Source organism: Manis pentadactyla, chromosome 2 (assembly GCF_030020395.1).
Source record: "Manis pentadactyla isolate mManPen7 chromosome 2, mManPen7.hap1, whole genome shotgun sequence".
NCBI lineage: Eukaryota > Metazoa > Chordata > Mammalia > Pholidota > Manidae > Manis > Manis pentadactyla.
In genome coordinates, this window is record NC_080020.1 from 110,760,241 (window position 1) to 110,778,731 (window position 18,491).

The following is an 18,491-nucleotide window of genomic DNA, read 5'->3' on the forward strand; positions in this document are numbered from 1 at the left end:
TGGGCATCCCTGTCTAGTTCCCGATCTCAGAGGAAATGCTTTCAGCTTCTCGCTGTTCAATATAATGTTGGCTGTGGGTTTATCATAGATGGCCTTTATTATGTTGAGGTACTTGCCCTCTATTCCTATTCTGCTGAGAGTTTTTATCATGAATGGATGTTGAACTTTGTCAAATGCTTTTTCAGCATCTATGGAGATGATCATGTGGTTTTTGTCTTTCTTTTTGTTGATGTGGTGGATGATGTTGATGGACTTTCGAATGTTGTACCATCCTTGCATCCCTGGGATGAATCCCACTTGGTCATGGTGTATGATCCTTTTGATGTATTTTTGAATTCGGTTTGCTAATATTTTGTTGAGTATTTTTGCATCTACGTTCATCAGGGATATTGGTCTGTAGTTTTCTTTTTTGGTGGGGTCTTTGCCTGGTTTTGGTATTAGGGTGATGTTAGCTTCATAGAATGAGTTTGGGAGTATCCCCTCCTCCTCTATTTTTTGGAAAACTTTAAGGAGAATGGGTACTATATCTTCCCTGTATGTCTGATAAAATTCCGAGGTAAATCCATCTGGCCTGGGGGTTTTGTTCTTTGGTAGTTTTTTGATTACCACTTCAATTTCGTTGCTGGTAATTGGTCTGTTTAGATTTTCTGTTTCTTTCTGGATCAGTCTTGGAAGGTTGTATTTTTCTAGAAAGTTGTCCATTTCTCCTAGGTTTCCCAGCTTGTTAGCATATAGGTTTTCCTAGTATTCTCTAATAATTCTTTGTATTTCTGTGGGGTCCGTCGTGACTTTTCCTTTCTCGTTTCTGATACTGTTGATTTGTGTTGACTCTCTTTTCCTCTTAATAAGTCTGGCTAGAGGCTTATCTATTTTGTTTATTTTCTTAAAGAACCAGCTCTTGGTTTCATTGATTTTTGCTATTGTTTTATTCTTCTCAATTTTATTTATTTCTTCTCTGATCTTTATTATGTCCCTCCTTCTGCTGACCTTAGGCCTCATTTGTTCTTCTTTTTCCAATTTCAATAATTGTGACATTAGACCATTTGTTTGGGATTGTTCTTCCTTTTTTAAATATGCTTGGATTGCTATATACTTTCCTCTTAAGACTGCTTTTGCTGTGTCCCACAGAAGTTGGGACTTAGTGTTGTTGTTGTCATTTGTTTCCATATATTGCTGGATCTCCATTTCGATTTGGTCATTGATCCATTGATTATTTAGGAGCGTGTTGTTAAGCCTCCATGTGTTTGTGAGCCTTTTTGCTTTCTTTGTACAGTTTATTTCTAGTTTTATGCCTTTGTGGTCTGAAAAGTTGGTTGGTAGGATTTCAATCTTTTGGAATTTACTGAGGCTCTTTTTGGCCTAGTATGTGGTCTATTCTGGAGAACGTTCCATGTGCACTTGAGAAGAATGTGTATCCTGTTGCTTTTGGATGTAGAGTTCTGTAGATGTCTATTAGGTCCATCTGCTCTACTGTGTTGTTCAGTGCTTCCGTGTCCTTACTTATTTTCAGCCCGGTGGATCTATCCTTTGGGGCGAGTGGTGTGTTGAAGTCTCCTAGAATGAATGCATTGCAGTCTATTTCCCCCTTTAGTTCTGTTAGTATTTTTTTCACATATGCTGGTGTTCCTGTGTTGGGTGCATATATATTTAGAATGGTTATATCCTCTTGTTGGACTTAGCCCTTTATCATTATGTAGTGTCCTTCTTTATCTCTTGTTACTTTCTTTGTTTTGAAGTCTATTTTGTCTGATATTAGTACTGCAACCCCTGCTTTCTTCTCGCTGTTGTTTGCCTGAAATATGTTTTTCCATCCCTTGACTTTTAGTCTGTACATGTCTTTGGGTTTGAGGTGAGTTTCTTGTAAGCAGCATATAGATGGGTCTTGCTTTTTTATCCATTCTGTTACTCTGTGTCTTTTGATTGGTGCATTCAGTCCATTAACATTTAGGGTGACTATTGAAAGATATGTACTTGTTGCCATTGTAGGCTTTAAATTCGTGGTTACCAAAGGTTCAAGGTTAGCCTCTTTAGTATCTGACTGCCTAACTTAGCTCACTTATTGAGCTGTTATATACACTGTCTGGAGATTCTTTTCTTCTCTCCCTTCTTATTCCTCCTCCTCCATTCTTCATATGTTGGGTGTTTTGTTCTGTGCTCTTTCTAGGAGTGCTCCCATCTAGAGCAGTCCCTGTAAGATGTCCTGTAGAGGTGGTTTGTGGGAAGCATATTCCCTCAGCTTTTGTTTGTCTGGGAATTGTTTAATCCCACCACCATATTTAAATGATAGTCGTGCTGGATACAGTATCCTTGGTTCAAGGCCCTTCTGTTTCATTGCATTAAATATATCATGCCATTCTCTTCTGGCCTGTAGGGTTTCTGTTGAGAAGTCTGATGTTAGCCTGATGGGTTTCCCTTTATAGGTGACCTTTTCCTCTCTAGCTGCCTTTAAAACTCTTTCCTTGTCCTTGATGTTTGCCATTTTAATTATTATGTGTCTTGTTGTTATCCACCTTGGATCCTTTCTGTTGGGGGTTCTGTGTATTTCTGTGGTCTGTTCAATTATTTCCTCCCCCAGTTTGGGGAAGTTTTCAGCAATTATTTCTTCCAAGATAGTTTCCATCCCTTTTCCTCTCTCTTCTTCTTCTGGTACCCCTATAATACGGATATTGTTCCTTTTGGATTGGTCACACAGTTCTCTTAATATTGTTTCATTCCTGTAGATCCTTTTATCTCTCTGTATGTCAGCTTCTTTGCGTTCCAGTTCTCTGGTTTCAATTCCATCAATGGCCTCTTGCATCCTATCCATTCTGCTTATAAACCCTTCCAGAGTTTGTTTCATTTCTGTAATCTCCTTTCTGGCATCTGTGATCTCCCTCCGGACTTCATCCCATATCTCTTGCGTATTTCTCTGCATCTCTGTCAGCATGTTTATGATTTTTATTTTGAATTCTTTGTCAGGAAGACTGGTTAGGTCTGTCTCCTTCTCTGGTGTTGTCTCTGTGATCTTTGTCTGCCTGTAGCTTTGCCTTTTCATGGTGATAGGAATAGTTTGCAGAGCTGGGACGAGTGATGGCTGGAAGAACTTCCCTTCTTGTTGGTTTGTGGCCCTCCTCTCCTGGGAGAACAGCGACCTCTAGTGGCTTGTGCTGGGTATCTGCGCACAGACAGGGCTTCTGCTTCCTGCCCGGCTGCTGTGGAGTTTATCTCTGCCGTTGCTGTGGGCGTGGCCTGGCTCGGGCATCTGCTCCAAAGTGGTGGAGTCGCGTTGGAGCAGGAGTGGCTGGGAGGGTATTTATCTCCGTAAGGGGCCTCCCTGCTCCCTGCAGCCCAGGGGTTAGGGTGCCCAGAGATCCCGGATTCCCTACCTCTGGATTAAGTGTCCCTCCCTGCCCCTTTAAGACTTCCAAAAAGCACCCACCAAAACAAAAGAAGGACCAAAAAAGAAAAAAAAAATTTTTTTTAATTAAAAAAATAAAAATAAAATGGCCGCTCGTTTTTCTTTATTCTCTGGCGCCAGCCTCAGGCATCTGCTCACCAGTCTTGCTGCCCTGTTTCCCTAGTATTGGGGTCCCTATCCCTTTAAGACTTCCAAAAAGCGCTCGCCAAAACAAACAGCAAAAGAAAAAAAAAAAAACTGGCTACTCGCTTTTCTTATGTCCTCCAGCGCCAGGCCTCCGGTCCCCTCTCACTGTTCTTGCTTCCCTGTTTCCCTAGTATCCAGGGTCCCACACACGCACTGTGTCTGCGCTCTGGCCCGGGTGGCTGGGGCTGGGTGTTCAGCAGTCCTGGGCTCCGTCTCCCTCCTGCTCTGCCTATTCTTCTCCCGCCGGGAGCTGGGGCAAAGGGCGCTCGGGTCCCGCTGGGCCGGGGCTTGTATCTTACCCCCTTTACGAGGCACTGGGTTCTCGCAGGTGTGGATGTGGTCTGGATGTTGTCCTGTGTCCTCTGATCTTTATTCTAGGAAGAGTTGTCTTTGTTATATTTTCATAGATATATGTGGTTTTGGGAGGAGCTTTCCGCTGCTCTACTCACGCCGCCATCTTGGCTCCACTCTCTCAGTTGCATCTTACTCATGGAGTAGGCCAAAACATATCTACAGAAATGTCAGTAATACTGTTGCTCTCACAGAGTTTCTCTGAAGAACCTAAATTCCTTGTTTAGAACCATGTCTTGGTGTCCACCAAACCCATCAGACCTGCTGTTTCCGTACTGATGGCAGATGGTTTCCTTACATGGAGTGATTGAATTCATTGGCTTGCCTGCTACTTTTATATAGGGTGATGGGTGAAAGAAAATGCCAGTTTCCATCTCCCCCATTTTCAGAAAAGTACCAGAATGATGATCCTATAAACGCCCTTCCCCTGGAGGCCCTGAGTTTCACATGCAGATCAAAGGAAGCACCCTACCTGTTTCACTAGTTTCAAGGGCCACAGAGTTGGTACAGGCACATTACAGGCTCAACTTCAGTTCCTTTTATCGATATAGCCTGTGTCTTCTTGGTGATAATCATGTCAGATTCACTTGTACTTTAAAAGCCACACATCCATCATTTCTGGGGTTCAGGAGTATGCAGGCCCTACTTAAACATCATAAAGGTGAAGAACATCTTTATGTTTGAACCTCATGTGTAAGAACATGTGCGTATGTTTATCCCAAGTAAGCAAAGTAATTGTCTTTTCTATAAAAGAATTCTTAATTATGCTTTATAGATAAGCATAAATAAACAAGCATGAATGAGGACAGGATGCTGTTCAAGTGACATTGAAGATTGTTGGCAAAATACCAGGAAATTCCAGTCCCTTACTGGATGTTTTTCCCTCAGTTTGTAATGTGGGTGTCCACACTGCTCTAATTAGTCAGATAAGTAGCAAATCTCCCTTAACTTGGTGTCTACTGAGGAACAAAATTAAATTAATATTTGATTGAGTCTGGTCTTGAATTTCAGGATTTCCTTTCATCTATTAAAAAGGCCATGTGGAAGAAATGTACTGTTTGAGCTGAGGAGATATTTCTTGTCTCTGGTTGGGTTTGTTTCGATTTTTTTGGCAGCAAACACTTGAGTTTGTTTGCATGTTTAGAAAGAGTCCTTTATTTCACCCTGTGTGAACTTGACATTTTACTTTTAATATAAATAAATTGCAAATAAAGCAATAGTCATTTAACCCTGTGCCAACCATAGTAGCTAAATACGAAAACTGAAAGTCTAGAAGCTTCCAAATGTGTCTGCTTTTGTTGGAATGACAGCACAAAGCTTAGTGGCTCAAGGAAATGTCAAAGGACAAAGGTGTTTTCAATTACCTACTCACTCCCTCAATTGTGGTTCACAGCATTTTGACACTGGCTTTGTTAAATGAGCTTACAGATGAAAGCCCAGCTTCCTGCTTCTGACCAATACCTGGGCAATGACTTTCTGGTTCCTTCTTTCTCTCCCCTGCAGCACACACAAACATAAATTACCTAACCATTTTGAGACTTTTTCTCACCTGTGAAAAATGCTGATGATACTATTTCTGAGTATAAAATGAACCGTGACTGTCTTGCCCTGTGTCTGGGCTATTGTACATGCCCAGGAAATGGGAGAACCTTGCCCCTGTTTTCTCCCATCCCCAGGGCTGCCTTCGTGGATGTGTGATCTATGGAACCACATAGGGCCCCATGCTCAGAAGGGTCCCCAGTCTTGATTTTCTACTCTACAGTCATTGTCTTGAAATCCTTAATACTTATTGAACAAGGGGCCCATCAACATTTCCATTTTACACTGGTCCCTGCAAATCATGTGCCCTGTCTTCTTACTCATTTTTACTCCTTCTCCCTTTTTCTAAACTTTCTGGGTTTGAAGAACTAGATGTTCTCTTGGTTTCCTGCATTGGTCCATTCCTCAGCTGCCTACAGAGTGTCCTGGGGGCCACAGTGATGCCATAGCTGAACTCAAGGTTCTTGGCCTTGACATAGGCTTTTACCCTCGTCCTGCAGTGTCATCACCGCGATTCTTAAGTGTATGTGAGCAGAGCAGAAAGTAGCTTTGAACAGTAAAGCCCTTCTTAAAAGAATCTGCCTACACTTCTAGTTGACCCAGCACAGAGGTACAATAAGGAAGCCCTGTCAGCAGCCAACTCTCAGGTCACTGGTAGTTTTGATTTCATGGTCTATTCCTTTGTCTCTACCAAGGGTAGAGCCCCATTTTGTGTATGTAATCTGGGGGCCCTGTTTAGAAAAAAACAAACAAAATTACAAATATAAAATTATATTCAGGCCTTGTAGGGGCCCGTGGTAGTGAAGGGGCCTGAGGATCGGGCTTCCTCAGCTTCCCAGGAATCTGCCTCCCTTTCTCCCCTCCGCACAAGCAGCTTCTTACTTTCTGCTCCTCTGCATCTGAAAACAGAAAGCAGTCAGGTACAACATGTACCCTGCCCCATTCACCCACACCATGTTGCTTTTAGGTACTGGTGATAAGAAACTGTTGAAGGGACCCGAACCCAGTGCATAGCTTAGTTCCCATGAATGCTGGCATTACCTGGGACAGGGCTCCCTCTCTGTTTCATTCGTGAGTGATTTAAATCCGCTCCTAGCCTTGGACGCTATGCAGTTCCCTGGGGCTTGTTCATTTCCATCCTCAGTGCCAAGCTCTTCCTGGAGCCTCAGGCTGTGTGTGCGGCAGCCTCCTCAAGGCTTCCTGTGCGCCTTCTCTGTTGCTCGCTCTCCCACATCTGTCACAGCCCTGCCACTTCTCTCTCCAAACCCCAAATCCAGCCATTTTTTTTGCATGCCCAACACCCCCCACCCAGTCCAGGTCACCTCAGCCTCCTCTCTGTTCTCCCCATTGCCACAGGTGTCCCACTCCCAAACAGTGTCTGCTTAGTACCCAGAGTAATTTTCTAAAACCTAAATGGATCATCACCATCCCCAATTTAATGTCCTTTAATGGCTTCTTGTTGGGCTTTATTTTTCTGTGTGTGTGTGTGTGTGTGTGTGTGTGTGTGTGTGTGTGTGTGTGTGTATACACACAAATATATATTTTAAATATGGTGGATATATAATATTATATAGGTTTCAAGAATACAACAGTGATATGACGACACTTATCAACATTATTAAATGCTCACCTGAACTAATGCAATTACTATCTGTCAACACAGAAAGATGTTACAGAACAACTGACTCTATTTTCTATGCTGTGCTTTCATTCCTGTGACTAACTTACATTGTAATTAAGATTTTGTGCCTCTTTATCCCCCTCACCTATTTCTCCATGCACCCCAACCGCTCACTGGACTTCAAATACAATTCCTTACTGGGGTCCGCAAGCCTTGTCGGATCTGCCTCAGCCTCATCTCCACACTCTCCACGCTCTCCACGTTAGCCACGGCACCCATTGTAGGTCCTCCAACACTCCTGTCCCAGTCCCATCTCCGAGCCTCAGCCAGTGCTGTGTCTCCTGACCTGGAGGCCCTCACCTCTGCCCTTGCCTGCTGGACTCTTTTGTTCTTCGGCCCTCAGCTGACCTACCTGAGGAACCTTTCCAGCCACTTCAGGAGAGTAGGTCCACCTCATCCTCATTGCTGCTGCCTGTTTGTTTCCTTTACAAAACTCAATATTTGCGGAATTACATACTGGTTTTACTGTTTGTTCATTCACTTGCTTGTTGTCTGTTCTTCCATTGAGTTGCAAGTTCCATGAGAAGGTTAGGGACTGTGTCTGTTTTTGTCTCAAATGTATACTACATGCTTTGGGTAGTGACCAGAGGAAATAGACACTAGAAATATATTTGCTAAATGAATGAATGAATGAATGAGCTACCTTTGAACAGTGAACAGACCTTATTGTTTTTATCACAGTGTACTACCATTTAATTATTTCCATGTGTTTTTTCTGTGCTTGACTTTGAACTCTATAAAGGCCAGTTATAAATAATACTCACTGTCTGTATTGCCAGCAGTCAACACACTGATCAAGATGCATATATCCTACTTAGTACTCAATTAATTCATGTTTAATTAAATTAGCTATAAAATTATCGATGACCAGCAGCTCTCAACTTAGAAACATTGAATGGGAAACAAGAGTGATGATCATCTCAGCTGGAGAAGCAGATAATAGGGAAAGAATTCTTAGACTTACTGAGGTATAGGAAAAACAAATGGCAATTCTACAGTAGTAAATTGGATAATTAAAACAGTAGGTACCACTGCACCACTCACTGAAGTGTCAATGTATATGTTACTGTAGGTCTTTTAAAGGGAGAAAAGCTACAACTCTTCCCTAAACGTATCAGCACTGTTATCTGTGATACTCATTAGGTTAAGACTTAACTTGTCTAATGGCATCTAATAAATAATCACTAATTTAATGAAATATCAATTGGCACTTCTGAATGTTTTGATCTGATGTAACTCTTTATCTTCCCAACTAAATTGTAATCTTATTGATAGAAAACCCTGGAGATTTCATTGCAAGCTCTTTGAGTTCTTCATAGCAATGCCCCACATTTTCTGTAGAGAGAGTGCTCTATAAATGTTTGCTGATCAATCCATACCATGTTTCCACCCTACATGCTGTTTCACCAATGGGTTTGAGTCCCGGGCAAGTTCATTCTTGATTTGGTGAGATCGAAAAATGACAATGGAACGTTCTTGGGGTGAAAGGTTTCTTGCGGTAAGAGCTTTACTCTCACAGTGACAGGTCAAGCACTAGAATCCTGTCCACTTCAGAGCAAGTCTGCATGCAGCAAGCAGGTCTCTGCCTCTGGGCCTCTCTGTTCCCCTCCAGCCGTCTCAGTCTCTGCCCTTGGCATTGCCACCCCTCCAGCCTCTGCTCTCTCACAGCCATGCAGCCCAGAGCACTGGGCAGAGCTCTTTATATAGAGTCAATAACAGCATGTTGCCCACATGTGTGTGGTGAGCTAGCTGACCAGAGTCAGGTGAGAATCCTGGATGAAGGAGCTTTCATTTTTCTCTACAGACCTGCTAGGACTGATGATGGATGTGCGTGAACTTCCCCCTCACCAGAAAGCCCCAGCTGAAGAAGACTCACTGCGCCCTGGGCTTTGGCAAAACTGATGCGCTCCTGAGGCTGCAGTGCTAAACAGCAAGCGGGAGCCTCGGTCACACTGGTCCCAGCCCATTGTAGCAGAAGGGAACCAGGCTCTGGAATCAGCGCGTTCTGGGCTGGAATCCTGGCTGTGCCATGTATTGCTCACTGTGGCCTTGAGATTAAATTCCCTCAGCCTCAGTTTCTTTCTCTGGAAAATAGGGATGATATCTAACTACCTTGTGGTTTTAATATTTGGGATGATGTGCTAATAAGCAACTGGCACCAAGGATGTCCTCAAGAAACAGGTTGTAGTGATTTTTCTTGGCTGTGTGAGACCCCGTCCTCTTCTCTGCTTACTAGGTGCTGTCACTTCTCTGGGGCCTGAATCTTCCCCTTGACCCTGACCTCCCAGGCCCGATCTTATCCTACCAACTGCTGTGCCACTAAGTTAGCACTTACATATATTACAAATTATTACTATTTCTCCTGTGGGGTTATAAGCTGCTTGAGAGCAGGGATACTGTCTTGTACTTCTTCAAAAATTCCCCTGCAGATGATTAAACAGTCACTGTTGCTATGGAGAATTAATCAGTTGACCAACAAAACTTTTAAAACGAACTTGACAATTAATCAGCAAATACTTACTGCAGTAGTTCCCAACCTTGAAGGCACCTTAGAATCACTTAAAGATCTGAAAAAAATACTGATGCTTAGCCTCCACTCCAGACTGCACTTTGGAGCTTCTTTAAAAATAGCAGCCAGACCCCATCCCAGACAAATTCGATTTGAATTCTGAGTATCCATATTCTAAATATTTGAAAGGATGTGAACCTGATGTGCAGCCAGGGTTGAAAGCCACTGGTCCGAATGGATTCTTCTGCCCAGGTGGAGCCCCCCCACCCCAGCCCCTGCCCAGTGGGGAGAAGGGCCAGGGAGAATGGAAAGGCTGGTTCCATAATCCTGCTTGTTTTCTCCAATCCTGAGCTGAGACGTGGGGAAGAGAACAGCAGGTTCCAGGTGTATGCCTTGAGGATGGATTTTATTTTGTTTTGCTTGTTTTTGTCTTTCTGCCAAAGGTGCAAAAAGAGAATTAAGGCCTTTGCTATCTTCCAGAGCAGGGTTTTTCAACCTTGGCTCTACTGGAACTTGGGAGCAGATACTTCTTCATTGTGAGGGGCTGTCCTGTGCAGAGTGGGGCGTTTTGCAGCACCCACTAGATGCCAATAGCACTTCCCTCCCTAAGTTGTGACCAGTGTGTCCAGACATTGCCAAATGATCCCCTCAGAATGGGACAAAGGGGCACAAAACCACCCCTGGTGGCCAGATCCTAGAGATAACTGCAGAAGTTCTGATGGAGAAATTGGTGGCAACTTCTGAGAAATTGGGGTGGGGCATGGATTTTGTAAGTATTGGCAAAGAAAGGCAAGTATGGCTGAATTGGTGAAAACATTGGTGGATATGGGGGTTTTGACCAAAGCAGCGAGAAAAACCCTAAAGGTGGTCACAGTGGCCATGACTGTGAGCCAGCGGGCGGTGGGAGACCCCAGCTGGTCCTACCAGGCCTCTGGATTAAGGGAGCACTGCAGGCAGCCAGGGGCTGGGGGCAGTTGCAGACTCTTCAAGAAGAGGCAAGGTGTTGGTTGAACTTTCACTGGGGCTGGTAGAGGGAAACATGGGAGGCATGTAGAAAATTGGGAGGAGTCTTGAATGCCCCTTTTGAAGGACTAAAATATCTGAAATATCCCACCTGGATTGGACTGTTGAGGACAGCCAATGAGAAGAAGCAGTTTTCAATAGGGTGAGACTCTGGGAAGTAAGTTAATGGAGTGACAAGAAGAGCAGACTTTGCTTTGAAATCTTCTCAAGACTTATTTAACATTGTAATTAACGTTCCATTAGTCATAGGCACTAAGGTAGGACCTGAAAAGTTATACTACATTTCCTTCCACTATCATGAATTTAGTCATATTGACCTACCTCACTCTGCCTCCTTAGATGAGAGGAAAGGAGGTTAGAGAGGATGAGACAGAGCAGTTCCCAAAGTCTGAGATTATTCCTGCCCGCACAGTATGAACCACATAATTCCACCACTTAGGTCGGGAACGGACCATCGTTCCATCTGTGCTTTTCCATGAAGTTCTGACCCAGGAAAATCGCTCGTTACATCTACACTAACAGAGGAGGTTATGACTTTTGGCAAAACAGTACATAAGTGCTATATATGTATTTGAAACAAACAAAAACAATTAAGAAATACTTTCCAAAGCTGGTTCCAGTAATTCACCAGGTATTCCAGGTTTAGGAAGCCAATGACTTTCATTTTATAGGGAATCATACACTTTAAAGCAGCAAGTGACATTAGAGGTTATCTGGTCTATCAAATAATCAATCTTAATAAAAACTATGGACTATAGGAATGTTGAATTTACCAATTATAACCTTAAAAATACATTTGGCTAAATACAAGGGATGTTAAAATGTGCCTAAGCTTCAAAGTAAAAATATATGCATGTATTTCTATTAGCTATTTCCCTTTCTGACTTACAAAACTACCATTTACCACCACTCATTCAGTAGTTTAGGGAATATGCTGTGAATTCAGCATCTTCAAGTGTTTTAGTGGAAATAAACCAATTGCCATTTGGAAAAACTGTTGAAATGTGTTTAGAGAACGCTATACCGAGGCCTAGCTGGTCCCAGTCCACGTCCCATATCACATTGCAAACAGGCTGCTTTTAGACCAGCTCAGTTTATGCTTCTTTTTTTTTTTTTACTTCTTAAGGTCATGGAAGCTGAAGGTTGAAAAAGCAAACAGGATTAAAAAAAAAAAACACATACACACACACATTTCTTCAGCTTAGAGATAAGCAGGACACCAAAGAACACATTCTAAACAATAAGGCCTTAGTAAGAATACTTCAACCAATTGACAGAAGCCCAGGCAGACGTCCAGGAAATTCTTGCAGTGAGCTGCTGAGTCACACCCTGGGCCTCCTTTTCCTCATCTGTGCATTGGGGATGTAGACAAAGAAGCTGGTCTCACTGTGAATGGATGACCTCATTTGTATGTTTTTAAAAGATTTATAAATGCATAGATCATTTCTGAAAGAAACATCCTCTTAAAAGAGAGAGTTAATGCACAATCCCCTATTCTGAATGAAAAATCTTGTTGCTGTCATCATGATCACCTCTAAATTAATTCCAGTTTGTGGCATTTGTGTCTAGACTACTGCATGTAGCCCCATGCACATGACTTTACTGGTTCTACCACTGGCTTGCTGTGGGACTTGGGGGAAGTTACTTATCCTCCCTGAGCATTGTTTTCCTTGTCTGTCAAATGATGAGGGAGAAGTAGGTTAATCTCTGGGGCCTCCAGCTCTCACAGTTTATGACCAAGATGAGTCAGCTGTAGTGTGCTGATCCCCTGCTCAATTCATATAGAGGTCCCTGTCCTGCTTAGAAATATGAATAGGCAGGAATTTCTATAAGGCTGGGAAAAAGGAGAGGCTCTGAGCTGGTGTGTGTGTCTGTGTGTGTGTTACAGAAAGAGAGAGAAGGGCTGGGGTGGGGGACTTGGGAAAGCTATGCTGAATGCTGAATATCTTGTTTTCAAGAGAAAGCCCTGGTAGGGGAAAATGACAGAAAGAATTCTAGCACAGTCCCCTGCTCTGATCCGCAGAGGAGCTTGGTGCACAAAGAATGCTAGAAACCCCTACTGAGACAAGAATGTAAGGCCCAGCAAGATTGTGGATCTGGTTATGGCAGCTGGGACCATGAGCTGTGAGTGCAGTCAGTAGATTTTCAACAAAAACATCCCAACATGTACAAGAAAATACTACAAATAAGAGTGGATTTACAATGTTAAAGTAACAAAAGGGGGACACCAGTGTAGGAAGTATGATCTCTTTTCTACATATTATAAAGATTTTACAAATGCATAGATTGCTTGTGAAATGTTACCTAAGACTTGAGGAAATGGAACTGGTGGGGATAGAGAAGATGAAAGAGGAAAGAGACTTACTTTTTAACAGAAAAAGAAGTGTGCAAAATAAAGTGTCATGTACAAACTTAACTTTTCCAATAAAAGTAGTAATTAGTTCTATACATATAGGGGGGATACAACATGCATTGTTTGATTTAAGAGGCTTATGAACTTCTTCCTGAGCAGTAACTCATGAGAAGTACTGGGCTGCCTCTAACCCAAACATCCTCCACAGAAGAAAGTATCATTTGAGGATAAAGGATGGGGCTTAGGAGTGGAACAGATGTGAACTTGAAGCCTGGCTCCATCACCTAATGTGGAGCTGGAACAGCATTGAGCATCTTAACCTCTGAGACTATTTTCTCTATAAATTATGAAAATAATACCCGTGTAGATTGTTTGGGGGATAGAATCAGACAATGGAAGCACTAGCTTTTATTACTATAAACAGTAGATGCTGGCACTACAGATAATTTGCACTATCTGGCCATTACTCATTGTCTCATCCATGGGATCTATCCCAACATAGAAACTAATATTGATGATTGATTTTACAAACACTTTATACAGTACATGCCAGGTACTCTTCTAAATTCACATGAATTGTAACTCATTTAATCCTCATAAGAATCCTGGGAGGCAGGTATTATAATTATCATCCCCATTTTATAGATGAGGGAACTGAGGCACAGAGAGGTCAAGTAATTTGCCCAGAGTCACAGAGGAAGCAAGAGGTAAAGCCAGGAGTCCAGTCCATGCATTGAGCACATCGTTTGCCCTAAACCCCCGTGTGGTGCTGCTCATGTGCAAAACTGGAATTAGAGCCCCATGTCTTTAAAACAATTGCCCTTCTTTGGGGAAATGTGCTGGGTATCCAGATCAGAGATCCTGTTCTGCCCCCTCCTCCCATCTATAGATCTGAGAGTTAAATAGGAACTAGTGAATTCATTTTCTTATGGATAGAAGTAGTAGAAACAGGCTCCAATCCCCCCAGCCTCAGCAGTTCCAGAAAATGCCCCCCAGGGCCTCCAAGTATGGGAGCCTGGTCCCTGTATTATCACATTTGCATCTCTGCTGCCTCCATGCAAATAGGAAATATTAAATTATGCTTGTGTTTACTGCATTCGATAAACATTGGTTGAGTGCCCACTATGTGCTTGAGATTTTCACAGTCTACAGGAAAACAGTGCAAATGACCAGGGCCTGCCTTCGGAAACCTAAAGTATTGTGATTGGAGACCACAAAAACAAACGCAGGAAAATATAAATAACAATGGGATAGTAGATGGAAGGTGTTAAGTTTTAGGAATATTATTCAGCCTGGGGCAGACCAGTTCAAAGTTGAGTCTGACCACAGAATGCATATGAGAAGAGAGCATCCCAGAAGACTTGACTTTCTTTGCGTAATGAAACTCTCTTGATATTTGCCTCCAATCTTGAGATTCAATCTAAGTGTTAGGAGACTAGAGAGTTTCCCTTCTGGAGCTTAAATTGGTGGCTATCCTATGGTGAATGATGGAAATCACTTCCTCCAGAAATGCTACCAGAGCCCCTTGAGCTTGGGCCAGCCCTCTTTGCTGTCCCCCAGTTCACCCTGGGCAGACAGCCATCTTCGCCCCCTTGCACAAGTGCTGTAAGGATTTGTTTCAGGGTCTCCTCCTGCCCTGGGGTTTGGAGGGGTGGAGTTAAACTAGATTGAACAGGTTTCTGCTGAAAGACTTCCCTGAGCTCATATGTATTGTCAATGTGCAGCTTTCCCCAAACATATTTGGTCATGGATTCTCATCTGAGAAGTACCTTTCAGTAACTCATGGGACTGAAACTCAGAAACAGTTTTAGAAGTATTGTGCTAGCTGCAGAGGGGAGAGAAATCATGAGATTTCTCAAGGTCTCCCTCTTCAAGGAGCTCAGATTTTAGTGAAGATAAAAGCCTCAACATGGAATTACAAACCCATCTGCTAAATGCTAGATTTCAGGTATATGCAAGGGATGTGGTAGTAGAGAAAAAAGAAGAGGTCAGAGAAAGCTTCAAAGAGAAGTTGATACAAGAAGGATGAACTGGCGTTCACCAGGATACAGGGGAAGGACATTCCAGGTAATGGGCACCCATGTGCAGAGGCACAAAATTAGGAAACAGCAGGACTATTCAGGGGCTGCTGCTGGTTGTAGATAAAGCATGAGGCACTGCTAGGAAAACAGCTGTAAATAAACCCAAGAGGAAGAGGGCAAATCAGGAAGGAGATTGTGTGCCAGGTATTGTGTTTAAATTTTATCTGGTGGTAAGCAATGAGTAGTCACTGAACCATGGAGTAAGATCATTAGCTTCTCACTGTGTAAAGAAAATTACAGAGTGGCATGGGAGACTGACTGGGATGTTGCAAAACTGGATACAAGTGACTGTTAGGAAACTGCTGGACTAATCAGGTGAGAGGTGCCAGGCATAACCAAGATAGTAACAGTAGGAAAGGAAAACTGTGGATAAATGAACAAAATGATTAAAAGGCAAACAAACAGATTTATAGGTGGAGGAAAGTAGATGAGTCACAGATGATGCCCCAGTTTCTAGCTTGGATGGCTGGGGGTGCTGGTTGTATCACTATCAGGAGAGAGAAAAAGGTGAAGACACAGAGTCTGCTTGGAGGAGGAGAGAAGCCTTCAGTCTGGGGCATGTTGGTTTTTGGGTTTTTATGGAATTATAAGTAGAATTACTGGCCTGGCATTAAGGCTGGATATACATATTTGTGAGTTGCCAACCTAAAAATAGTATCTCAAGCCATGGGAGTGGATGCAATCACCCTGCAAAGTGGAAAAGGAAGTAGAAAGAAGCAAGCCAAGCACAGAACCTTGGAGTACAAATGCCAAGTGAGCATGGAGGAAGGAGCCAGGAGGTCCCAGTGCAGTGATGCGGTGAAGCCTCACGGAAATATGGCCTGGAATTCAGTACCTATGTGTTGTTCCCGATCCTGTGGAGAGGACGCTGACCCATGGGAGAGCCATGCTAATGTCAGAACTCAGGGCCCTGGAGAGGAATCTTGAACTGACCCCAGAGCTGCCTGCACCTTGCATCTCTCCCTCTTCCCTACTCCAGTCCTTCAAGGGTGTGTCCTGGCAGACTGACCCTGTAAGTCAGCCTTCCTGCTGTGTTCCCCACTCTACCACTGTCCTTGTTCATTCTCCTAGACCAGTGTTGCTTTCTAGCACCAACCCAGAGATGCTGGCTGTTTTGTTATGGGGTGCAGCTCCTTCTCCCAATTCTAGAGGACCAGGCCCAAAATTATCAGGAAAGATATCAGGGCTTGAGTCTTAGATTAGGAAGTCATCTTCATAGAAGCCACAGCTGAGACCGTAGATGAGGTTGTCAAGGTAGAGTTTGAAAAAGGAGAGGAGAGGGACAAGAAGAAATCTGAACAATAATATGCTTTCAGGGGGCTGAGAGAGGAACAGGGCCAATTTGAGGGGCTATAAAGTAATGTTGAAGAAGATTGAAAAAGAGCCAAGCAAACATAGTGATGTGGAAGCCGTAGGAGGCAACAGGTAAATGACGGAGAGGCGTTCTCCCTGCCAGTTGCTGCAGAGACTACAGAAGGTGACCTGAGCACAGGCCAGTGGATTTGGCAATGCATTTGACATAGAAGTCAGGCAGCTTGCTAAAGAGACACTTCAGCTGTGTAATGGTGGCAGATTCCAAATAGGTAAAAGTAAAGGACGTAGAGGCAAGAAAGAAGCTCTTTCCAGAAATCTAATGATGGAGAAAACAGGTTTATCTAACTATATAATTTAATTGAATTCACTTAATTCTGAAGCATCTACTCTATCCAAGGCACTAAGATGATCAAAATTTAAAAAGAAAAATGTTTAAATCTGCCCCAACAGCAGAGAGTCTAAATGTGAAGGTCAGCTACACAGCTACACATAAAAAACTGAAATTACAAGGCATTGCAGAATTGTTTGCCATTTCCCATAGGGGGTCCTGTTCACTTTTGCCCCTTTGTCACACTACACTTTTTGCCCCTTTGTAATTGCAACCACTCCCACAGCTTCTAAGACCACCTGTGACATAAACCCTCTGTATCAATGAGGACTCAGAACTGTGCCCGAGATCCCGCCCTGCCCTCCAACCTCCAGGCCCCTGGTGCTGCCTGCACTACTCTTTGTAATTTCTAAGTTAGGTTCTATCACTGGCAGCCCAGCTCCTGAGGGCAGCCTGCTCATTCTTTCCTTGACCATAGGTCTGGGTGAGATTCAGGATCCAGGAAGGGGTATTGTGGGAGCCATCCTGTGCATGGTGGGATGCTGAGCAGAATCCCTGGCCTTGGCCCCCTAGATGCCAGCAGCAACCCTCCTTGCCAACGGTGACAACCGAAACTGTGTGCAGACATTGCCAGTATTCCCTGACTGAGAACTACTGCTTTATGCTTTAGCTGTGGGTGGGTAAAGCAACCTTTGCAGTCACAGAAGCGACAGCATCCCTGGGCCAGGGGTGATCAGGAAGGGAAAGCCCTTGCCCCTTGCACTGTAATCCTCTCCCCGACAAGCTACTTCTGTGTCTTGTCTTTATGCAACACTGAACTCTCTGCTCAGACCTCCAGGTCCTGAGTTGATAATCTCATTACAACTAATCCTGTTTACGGCCATTCTCTTGGCAGAACAATCTTGTCAGCACTGAAGTTCTTTCCTCACCACTCGCAGTCCTTGCTACTCCATTGTTCCTGGGGACGGCCGCCTGGCGTGGCTAAGCCTTCATTGATAGGGCTTATCCTGTTTACGGGGAGTCTGCAGGAGGGCCTCATCAAATACTTCCATCCCTTCCTTCAATAAATGGCTCCCTTTGATCTGCGGAGGGAAAGTGGTGTTTATCAGAAGCTGGGCTTCCGCTGGCTGATGATGGAGACGTCCTGTCCCAGAAAGCTCCCCAGAAGAACACTTTCTGAATTTCAGAAAATGTTCAGGTTTCTCTTTTTTTTTGCAGGGTATCTCTTTATGGTTAGTGAAGAAAGGGGCTGCTTTTTGTTTTAGAAGCCCAAGGTAACACAAAGCTGGATGGTTTTCTGTAGGTCACGACAAACCAGGAGAAAAGACAGGCCTGATGATAACATAAACATTTGGAAGAGAACAATGTACAAGATTAGAGCTGGCCAGGTGAGAGGCCTTTTCCTATTGTTAGTTTAAAACTCCAAGTTATCTAACAAGGTGCAAAGGAGAGCATGGGTGTTAGGCAGCTGAATAACAGGGTGGCAGAAGCTCGTTCATTTAGGTGGATGAATGATATGTGGAATCTTACATTTTCTTAGTTTTTAGGAAATCGCCCGCTAAAGAGAGATTCTCTGTCAACAGTAATGTTTCTCAAAGGGTGGCCTTAATCCCAGCAGCATCCCTGGGCACTTAATAGGGATGTAAGTTCTCAGGCCCCATTCCACATACCGAATTGGCAAGGCCGGAGGTGGGGCCAGCGAGCCACCCACGTGACTCCGGTGCCTGCT